Source organism: Mustela nigripes, chromosome 12 (genome assembly GCF_022355385.1).
Source record: "Mustela nigripes isolate SB6536 chromosome 12, MUSNIG.SB6536, whole genome shotgun sequence".
Classification (NCBI taxonomy): domain Eukaryota; kingdom Metazoa; phylum Chordata; class Mammalia; order Carnivora; family Mustelidae; genus Mustela; species Mustela nigripes.
In genome coordinates this window covers 62,586,524-62,597,493 of record NC_081568.1, presented here as the reverse complement: position 1 = coordinate 62,597,493, position 10,970 = coordinate 62,586,524, and positions in this window count along the sequence as shown.

Sequence of the window (10,970 nt, the reverse complement as noted above, 5' to 3'; positions counted from 1 at the left end):
AAACAAACTGAGGGTTGCTGGGGGGAGGGGGGGGTGGGAGAAGGGGGTGGGATTATGGACATTGGGGAGGGTATGTGCTTTGGTGAGTGCTGTGAAGTGTGTAAACCTGGTGATTCACAGACCTGTACCCCTGGGGATAAAAATATATGTTTATAAAAATTAAAAAATTAAAAAATAAAATAAAATAAAATAATTTTAAGACTTACATTTTATTATTACATGGGTGTAAAGATAAATACAATTCCAGCTGAAGAGTGTTCATTTTTCTCTCTTACTTTAAAATAAATTGAAACATTTTCATGGGCCACTAAGAATCTCTGTTCCCCTCTCCTCCACCACCCTATAGTTCATGTTCCACTTGCTCTCCTCCTGCCCTGGGTCCTGGGCTCCGCCAGGGTCTTTGAGGTCAGCGTGGGTGAGGAGGGTGCTGCCAGGCCAGCTGAAACCTGGAACATAAGTCCGCCCCAAGAGCAGGCCTGTTAAGTCCCTCCGTGGGTACTAAACATCTGTCATTGTTTGAACTAATAGATTTTTTGGTGCTAATAACTTCCCTGGTGTCAACCTATGAGCTCCATAGTGTCTGCTGAAAACTCATGTCCACTTGGGACCTTAGAATGTGGCCTTCTTTGGAAATAGGTCATTTCACGTTTCTTTCCACCTTAAGATGAAATCATCCTGGCTAAATTCAATGATTGGTGTCCTTAGAAAAAGAGAAGAGGACACGGAGACACCGAGAAAGTGACACGAGGATGAAGATAGAAATGGAGAGATGTGTCTATAAGCCAAGGGACATCAAGGTCGCCAGCAGCACTTACTGACAGCCACCAGAAACCAACAGAGAGGCATGGGATGGGGTCTGCCTCACAGCCTCCAGAGGGAGCCAACACAGGCAGAGCATTTGGCCTTCTGAACAGTGGCAGAACTCGTTTTTGTAGGTTGGAGCCCCCTGTCTGTGGTTACTTGTTACGGCTGAGGTAGGACGCGAATGCGCTCTGCTCATCCTCACAGCAGCCCTGCCCGCGAGGAAGGCGGCCTTACTGTCCTCCAGGTAGATATCAGGACAGGGGAGTTCAGAAAGTTTTTGCAGCTTGCCCCAACTCACCTTGTCCTCCCTTAGACTCTGGCCACGGCAGGCCCAGGAGGGCAGGGACTTGTGTTGTGGGGTCTGGAAGTGGTAGGTGGAGAGGCTGGCAGGTGAGACAGGGCACCGCCATGGAGGGGAAGCTGCATTCTGTAGCAGTGGACACGGACCCCTGGAAGCACCATGGAGCCGCCAGGGAAAGGCTTACGTGTGACCTTGACTAAAGAAACAATGTGAGAGCAACACTGATTCTGCACCGAGATCTCAGCTGTGCAGAAACAGAACCGCCTGCAAAATGTGCAGCCTTGTACTCTTTGGGCACTGGATTTGTGGGAAACCTTTTTCCATCTTTTTTCCCAAATTCTCCTGATGTGACATGGTGGCGGTGGCAGTGGTCGTTGTCATTGTCATGATCTTGACTGGGAAAACACAAGGACGGATCCTTTTCTGGCTCCTGAAAACTACATGAACGGGAAGGCTAAGACAAGTGAAGCCCCAGCACCTGGCTTCCTGCATCAGCTCTGCCCAAATCCCCTTTCCTTCCCGGCTTCATGGCAGAAGGAGCCGCAGCCCTGCTGGAAAAGGCCTCCTGGGGCAAGCAGAATCCACTGGGGCTGGCTTGTCAGAGGAAAGGCAAAACCAAGTCTTCATCCCCTGCCCTGCCATCAGAGCCCCTGCCAGAGCCCTGGCCCCTGGAAGCAGGGGTGGGAGAAGTAGGACAGGGTGGGTGAGAGACGTGGACATTGCCTGGGCCTTCATGCTGGGGGTGCCACCTCTGCACGGCCGTATTTTTTCAGGTTGCCTGCTGCTTATTAATTAGTATTTCCTTCAACTTGCCAGGCGAGCTCATCTGCATGGTGTTGGGGGCATGTGGGGCCATCTCATGAGGTGGTAGTTGAGCCCCTTGGTGTTAGAGCCCCCAGGTGGGGGTTGGGGGTCTTAAAGCCATGCTGATTTCTTTCAGAAAACATTCAGATGCATTCGTTTCTCTAGTCCATCACTCATTACTGCATATTGACAACTAGCTGTGGAGCCCCCACTGTGGGCCTGACAGAGTTCTAGGCCCAGAGGTCATATGGTGAATAACATTTGTCTAACCTCTGCTCTTAAGGAGCTCCCTGGCTAATGGGAGTGACAGCCGTCTTAATGATCTTACAAACAATGTTTAATTACAAATACCAAGAAGTAGAAAGAGACAGGAGACCCTGCCTTGGACCCCATAGGGCTGGTTTCTCTGGGAAGGAAAGTTTGAGCCAAGAGCTGAGGGGTGAGGAGGTGTTGCATGAAGAGCTGAGGAAGGGAGGTGGTCACGTGGGAATAGCATCCAGACAGAAGAGCAGCACGTGCAAAGGCCCTGTGGCAAGAGGGAACCTAGCACATGCAAGGAAAACAAAAGCAGTGTAGCTGAGGTGGAGAAAGTGGTAAAAACAGGAGGTCAGAAATGGGGCTCCAGTGGGAAGGGGTAAGGGAGGGAGAATCAGGGCACACAGCACATGATAGGATGGGCAGTGGTTTTGGTCTCTGGCCTAAAACAGTGGAAACACTGAAAAAGTTGAACCAGCTGAGTGATGTAATCAGATTTTAACCAGACCTGGGATCTGCAATCCAAGCTGGAGTCCCCAGTACAGCACGAGACTAGGGGCGAGTCCCTGCATCATTCCAAGTCAATTCTCACTTTTATGAAGTGGGAGCCGACAGAGGAACCTTATGGACCTGTACCATTTACTTGAGCATCTACTTAATGTCATGCCATGTGAGTATCATCTTCCTCACTATGGATGAGGAAACAGAGGCTCAGAGAGGTGAAGTGACTTGCCCAGGGACACACAGCCAGAAAACACCAGAGGTCGATATGTACCCGGGGAGTCTGTCACTATCCCAAACTCTCACTGCGTGGTCCCGAAATGTGGCTAGGTTAAGCAGAGGGATGGAAAGTGGGCAGAATGAGGTGTGGAAGGGCTGCCTCTGCCCTAATTCTCTCTTCTCCAAATCTGGCTTCATTGGATGCACAGGGAAAAAGACCACGGGAGTCTCTATGCTTGTGTCTGTGTGTCTACAGGTGCATGTGTATGTGAGCATATGTCTGTGTATGTGTGCATGGTTGTGTGTACACGTGTGTGTGTGTCTGTGTGTGCATGCATGTGTGTGTGCATATCTCTGTGTGTGTACATATGTCCGTGTGTGTGTGTGTGTGTGTGTGTGTGTGTGTGTAGGTCTAGTTATTTTTGGCAGCAAGGGAACTTAATTAAGAATTGAGTTCACAGCTTTCCCACTGAGAGTTAGCTGGGTGTGCAGGGTGGAGAAGGGTGTAGAAAGCAGAGCGGACTGCGGACAGTGACACCAAAATAATGAAGTGGAACCTTAGGGCTTTCCAGGGAGGAAGGGAGGGGGCACGGATGCTATTTTGGGCCCTGGTCATGCATCACAAACCCAGTGTGCTAACATTCTGGATTCACAGGCAGAATTCTTTCTGAGTCTGAGTTGGAGCAGAGGCCGGCAGGCCACTGCCCTTGGCTATGGCAGAGACTGTGTCATTGGATAGCAGGTGTTGAGACAGGGGCCGTTCTGGAAGGAGCCCTGGACCTGGAGCCCACGCCCTTACTCTGGCCACTCCGTTTATCTCCACCTGCCATCTTCTCTTCTCATCTGGACCTTTCCCTGTGGCTTCCTGAGCTCTGGACACCATGGGTCCTTGCCCTATCTTTAACACTTCAGAAAGTTTCCTGGAACAACCATCCAACACAGGCAGCTATGCAATGAATCCAGTCCAGACACAGCTTTTATGTGACCTGTACTGTCAAAAAATTGTGAACCTCTATTGTGAGGAGGAGATTGCATGTAGAGAGCACAGCTAGGGGCTGGGCCTTGATCTAAGGGCTGGGTGGGGCAGTGGGAAGAGGGCAGATGCCTAGGCAGACCAATGGCAAGCATTGCACAGCAGTGACATTACTGGATAATGATAAGAGCCATGCAGGGGGATCAGTGAGAGGGAGAGGGTAGGGACCTTACCCTGGGTGATCAGGGAGTCTTCAAGTTTGAGGAGGCCTTCAGGGGAAGGAGAGGGAGGCATTTGTCAGAGGGAGGACCTGGTTCAGGGAGACCAGCGAGTGCTCAGCTTCGTGGGTCTAGAGCTCAACACACAAGTGAGCAGGTCACAGAAGGACTGGGACAGGTAGGGTCAGAGGACAGTCATCTTGAAGGCCATGGACTTTGGCATGACGGCCAGGGGTCCACAAGGTGGGGAGAGCGTGTGGTTGTCAGTGCGACCTCATTGTTCTTAACTGGTTGCTGACTTGAATAAGAACCACTCATGGGAGGTGGTCCAGAAACAACTTTATTTTTGTCTCTTGCATTAGATGGGTGGTCCCTGTGTTTCTCCGGGGTAGGGGTAGTAGAGACAGGCATAAGCCACTTAAGTCCCCTGATCACAGCTTTAGTTCTGGAAATAACAATGTCTGCTCACCCATGCACTCACCAACACTTTCTCATATCCCAGCAAGGTGGAAGTAGGGAGAGGGAAGGGGAAACAATGGTTTCTACATGACAAGTGGCTTTGCATTCGCTGGCTGGCACAGGGGGTAAAGCTGACTTTTCCCATGAGAGTGCTTCTGTGGGTTCTCAGGAGGCTCCTGTGTTAGAACCCCCGGCTATATCCCCTAGAATGGGGATGTCTCGTCTTTGGCCTTCTGCTCTCTCCTTAGGCCCCAGTTTCTGGACCATCTCTGCATTCAGTGCTAGCTGCCTCTTCTAGGAGATCCTCTCAGCAGAATGTAAGGCCACTCCCAGGTGGTCTTCTGTGCTGCTGGGACCACATCTGGCCTAAGAGAGCACCCATGTATTCCTTGGTCGGTTTTGAAGAAAGTCGGTTAGATCACTAACCACCACCAGCACCATCATCAACATTACCATCATCATCACTACAACCACCGTCATCAATGGTGCATCAGCCAAAAAAAAAAAAAAAAAGAAAAAGAAAAGAAAAGAAAAAATAGGCATGCTGTAGTTTGCTGATTCCTGACCTAAACAGACTTCAGAAATACTGTTTATCCCACGCATGAGAATGTGACAGCCATGCTGTTTTCTATCTCAGGTCACAAATCCACCTTGCTATAGAATCTCAGCCCATGCAAATACTCACACCTACGCAAAAGCAGAGAGACTAACAGTGATTCCCAGTAAACATCACTTTTGCTTTGATAATCACTGCCTTTCTGCCATTCCTAAGACCACCTTAGGAGAAAAAAACCTAGTGGCAGTGGTGGGGGCTAGGAGACAGCCAACTAGGATGTAAGATTAAAAAGAAAAAAGAGTTCCCAAGAAACACCTTCTCTCTGCTGGAGAAGCTTGTAACTGTCTCTTTAAGTCATTTCAGATGCTCTGAAGGTTTGAGGTCAGAGAACTCCTAGATCTTCAAACCTTGAGGCAGAGATATCTTCTGACACAGCTGCCCTGGCCTTGTCCAGCTTTCCAGAAGAGCTGCAGGGATCTGCCAGGATGAGTCTTCTTTGTAAGTTAAGTGACTTCGGTGATTCTTGCTGATGGCAGCATCTTGGAGCCATCAAAGACCTAGGGGCAGCAACTGTGAGTTTGAACACCAGAGCCACCATCTGCCTGACCTTGGGCAGGCACTTGGCCTTTTGAGCCCATTTTCACATGGCACAATGGGTGAATAATACTTGCCTTCTGAGGGGGGTTGCAAGAATTAAGTGAAATAATACATGGCCTGTACCAGTTTCTAAAATATTGGTGGATTTGGTGGAGATATAAAAATGAGGCCTCCTTTCTCTCTCATTCCTGCTTTCTGCTGTGTTGTTAGAACTTCTTTTCCATCCTTTGTCAACATCTCTGGCAGATGATGGTACTCAGGAGTTCCCTTTCCTTGGATCCATCTCAGCCTGTTTTCTTTTGATTTCTCTCCATCGTAAAGCCACTGAATGCCCTCATTTATTCATTCAACAATATATGCTAGCATCTGTTTCATGCCCTGTAGCATAGAAGGCTAGTGGACAAGTTCCCAGATGTCTCAGAGCTTGGGGTCCAGGAAGGCAGTTACACCATGCCAACCAAGTGGGGCCCTCAGATGTCCAAGGTTAGACTGTCCTCGAGGGATTGCTAAGAAGGACAGAATTGGCACCACCAAACCACCCCATGCCTATCCTACACCTCCCTGGCTCCATTAACCAGAAGAGAAGAAGGCAAGGATGAAGACATCTTTGGAACTTTGAGCCATCGTCTGAGTTCAGGGTGCAAGGGCTTCATCCCTCTTCCTCCAGGACCCAAATATGTGTTCCAATGAGAAGGCTTCCAACACCCTCTGGACAGAAGGCATCAAAGCCAAAGTGTTAGCCAAAGGAGTGGTGATGAACAGAAGACTGAGGGGAACAAGAGCATCCAGTGAGAAGAGACTTTTGTCCTCTTCTCTCTCTCTCCTCCTTCTTGGCCTTAAAAGAGGGAGCAGACAGCAAGTGTCTGCTTAAAACAGCGCAGATTTATTATTATTGATATGAGATATGAGATAGTCCAAAACATGTCATTCTGGGCTAAAAGCAAAGTGTTGGCAGGATTATGTTCCTCTGAAACTCTAGAAGAGAACTATATCCTTGCTTTTTCCAGGTTCTAGATGCTTCCTGCCTGGCTTAGCTTATTGCCCCTTCCTCCATCTCCAAAGCAGCCAGTTGCATCTTCACATGATACTAATTCTTCTGGCTCTTTCTCTTACTTTTAAGGAACCTTGTGATGACATAGGGCTCATCCAAATAATCCAGGATAATCTTCAATTTAAAGTTAGTGGATTAGTCGGGGCACCTGGGTGGCTCAGTGGATTAAGCCTCTGCCTTTGGCTCAGTTCGTGGTCTCAGGGTCCTGGGATTGAGCCCCACAATGGGCTCTCTGCTTGGCAAGGAGTCTGCTTCCCCCTCTCCCTCTGCCTGCCTCTCTGCCTACTTGTGATCTATCTGTCTGTCTGTCTCTCTCTCTCTCTGTCAAATAAATAAATCAAATCTTTTTAAAAATAAATAAAAAAATAGAGTCAGCAGATTAGTAAATATTCCCATCTGCAACCTTAATTCCATTTTGCCATGTAAGATCACATATTCACAGGTTCTGGGGATTAGGGTGTGGACATCTTCAGGGACCATTTTTCTGCCCGTCACACTGTGTAATGGGCATCTCAGACTTGACAGGTCTACATCTAAACATCCACTCTTCCCCACTCTACAAACCAACACCACCCACAACCAGCCCAGTCTGAGCTGATGATGAGTCCATCCCTTCGGTTTCCAAAGTCACAGAGACTTGGCTCCCCTCTTTCCCATATCTTGCCTCCGATCTGCCAGCTACTCCGGTTGTCTCTATCCTTAGAGCTTCTCTCTTCCCACCAGTCTGAACCAGCTATCACGTGGTCTTGCCTGGAAGATTATAAGAGCCTCCTCTGGCCTCCCTGATTCTACCCGTGCCCCTACAGTCTAGTCCCAGCAGGACAGCAAAAAAGATTCTTTGAGAACCTAGACCAGATCCAGTGGCTCTTTGTAGGTAACCTTATCTACCTCCTATACTTACTGAGACAGAGTCAGGAATCAGAGATGGAGATCAAAGTGCTGCATTATTACTGGAAAAGCTGTGCCAGAGGACTTGGCTTCGGTGTGACAAATGGTTTGTTAAACCCTTCAATTGAATTTACTTGCCCAATTTTCAGGCGGAGCTCTGCTAAGATAGCCAAGCAAGTAGATGAAAATACTCTCTTCCTGAAGTCAGGCAGATGTGAAGGAGTGAGAGGTGACAGGTCTGAGACAGCAGCATCTCCCAACCTTCCCACTGGGAGGAGAGAATGAAGGGTGGAGAACGGGGCCATGAGTCCCCCGTGGACGTCCTTTCCCCGAGAAGCAACACAGATTCCTTGTCATTTCCTACTGATGATTTGGTATGAGGGTGATTCATTGTCATGGCCCAGAGAAAGGCCCATTTCTACAGCTGGAGTTGTCTGGGAAGCCAGATGGATATGGACTGTGGGGGCACGGATACGAGAGGATGTTGTGGAAAGCTGACCCTCTATAATGTATGCCTAGCAATGCTGAACTGACCCCCATGATTCCCACCTCCTGAAAGTCACACTCTGGTGTAATCCCCTCTGACTGAGTGTGGGATGGACCTAGTGGCTTGTGTCTAATGAACAGAATATAGCAAAAATGATGGAACGCCACTTCTAAAAGAAGATTAGATGAGACTTCCGTTTTGCACTTGCTCACTTCCTTCTCCTTCCTCTCCTTCCCCTTCCCCTCTTCTCATATGTCTTCTTCTTCTTCCTCTTCCTTTTTCTCTCCTTCTCCTCCTTCTCTTTCTTCCTTTTCCTCTTCCCCTTCCCTTACTTCTCTTCCCCCTCCTCCTCCTCCCCCTCCTCCTCCTCCTCTTCCTCCCCCTCCTCCTCTTCCTCCTCCTCCTCCTTCTTCTTGCTGGCTCTTCCCTCATGCTTCACCTGATGAAACAAGTATCACGTGCAATCCACATGTCAACAGCCGGTGAAGAACTGAGGCCCTCAGTCTAACAACCCATGAGGGACTGAATCCTGTCAACCACTGTGTGAGTGCACTTAGTGACAGATCCATCCCTAAATGAGCCTTGAGATGTCTACAGCCCAGGAGGACCTTGACTGCATCTTGCGAGAGACCCGAAGCAGAGGCCCTTACTAATCTCTAATCCGTGCCCAGATTCCTGACCCACAGAAACTGACATAACAGATTATGTTATTTTAAGTTATTATGCTTTGGAGTAGTTGGTTACGTAGCACTGGTTAACTAACACATAATTCCGTAGCACAGTGCTTGGCACATGATGCACATAAAACGAACACTATTTTTGTTACCTCTGACTCCAAAACCACTTCCCCAGCTATTTCTCAAGAGTTCCTGAGAGATATTTCTAAGGCTAGAATTCGTTTCCAAATATTTTACTTTCTTTCGTTCTCAGCTCTCTGTGAGTCGCAGAAAGCTGAGTAACGGAGGGTAGAGAAATGTCCTTCTTTCCTCTAGCTTGAGAGGCACCAAGAGGCTGAAACTGAAGAGAACTGGTATTTTTCCTTCCTCCTGTGATTTTGCTGGTCCTGAATTTCCTACTCACCCCATGAATTTAGCTGCAGCCGGAATTCAACCCTTGCTGAATAGCTCTAAATTGGTGCCAGATAAAAACAGCACGGCCCACATAGAAACAAGCCTCCCATCTCACAGTTGCCATAGAAATAAGGGAACAGGTGACTCATAAGAAAGCTTTGCCTGGATCTTGGTAAACGGACCCAGCCTTGATGCCTGGGAGACTGCTCACACCCAACCCCCCCGCAGAGCTCTTTTCAGATGAACGATTTCAAGAAACCTGGCTCCACTGGGTCCCCAGGAATGTTGTGCATAAACTCTTAAGACAAACCGTGCTCTAAAAGTATCTGTTAAGTTATTCTTTATTAACTAGTAATAATTTTCCTTGGGGACCCACCCCATCCCTCTCTGGGCTGTACCCGTGATTTCTTCCAGACGGGCACGGGGCCCACGCTTGCCAGCAAGGCTTCATTCTGGGATCCGGTTGTGTCTACTCACTAAGAGAAGCATTTTTAAGCAGCAGAAACAGAATTCAAGTAGGTGAATGCTTGGGGCCGCCGTATCAGAATAACATCCCTAGAAGAAACAGAGATAGCACAGAAACATACTAGAAAGAAAGGGAGAGACAAAGCTTCCCCCAATACCACCTGAACATTTAGATCCACATGTTTCTGACCAGATTTTTAACCCTACACTCATTGGTCCCGAGAATCAGCCAATTTCATTTCTGCTTAAGTCTGTCTGGGTGGGCTTTCTGTCCTTTGCAAAGGAAAGAAAACTGTTCTGGGTTAAATCAAAAGATATTTTGAAATCCTAACCTCCAGTTCCTCAGAATGTGACCTTACTTGGAAATAGGGTCATTGTAGAGATCATTCCTTGAGGATGTGAGGTCCCAGGAGGACACTGCCGTGTGATCACCGAGGCAGAGATTCAAGTGATGTGGCTGCAAGCCCGGGCACGCCCAAGGTCCCCAGCCAGCACTAGAAGCTGGGAAGAGGGAAGGAAGGATTCCACACAGAGTTGAAGGAAGAGCATGACCCTGTTCACACCTTGATTTCAGCCTTCTGGCTTCCAGAACCAGGAAAGAATGAGTTTCTCTTGTTTTAAGTCCCCCACTGTATGGTACTCTGTAAATGTGGCAGTCCTGGGAAGCTTACCCAACACCTGGCTGAGAGAAACATCACAAAAGGAAGCCCAGCCCTGGAACCAGTCTGAGATGGGGTTCCTTGCCTTCTGTCTGTCTCTCTCTCTCTAGCTCTCTCTGGGTAACTTCTTCACCTTCATTGCCTTGTCTGTGAAATGAAGAGCCAATTGCCCCCATGGTGCTATGGCATGTGCTTGGGGTGATGTTCGAGAACAGACACATCAGTGCCCATTACTCAACAACTCTTCACTGAAAGAAACATTAGGGGTATGTGCTAAAGGATCTCAGTTGTTGTTTCCTTTTTTAAAGATGTATTTATTTATGAGAGAGAGAGAGAAAGAGAGAGAGAGAGAGCACGTGTGTTGGGGAGAGGGGCAGAGGGAGAGGGAGAGATTCTTAGGCAGACTCCCTGCTGAGTGCTGAGCCCGACATGGGGCTCGATCTCAGGACCCTGAGGTCAGCACCCGAGCCGCACCCAGGCTGGGATGCCTCACCAGCTGCACTACCCAGGCGCCCCTGAGGGGATCTCATTTTTAGAAATGACTCACTCCTCAGTTTTTGTCTCCTTTCTGTTCATTTGGGAGTATATTTAGGTACCATTTAGACCTCTTTTTCTTGACTGCATCTCTATTTCCGAGGATCTTCTCGATGGGATTTCCTATCA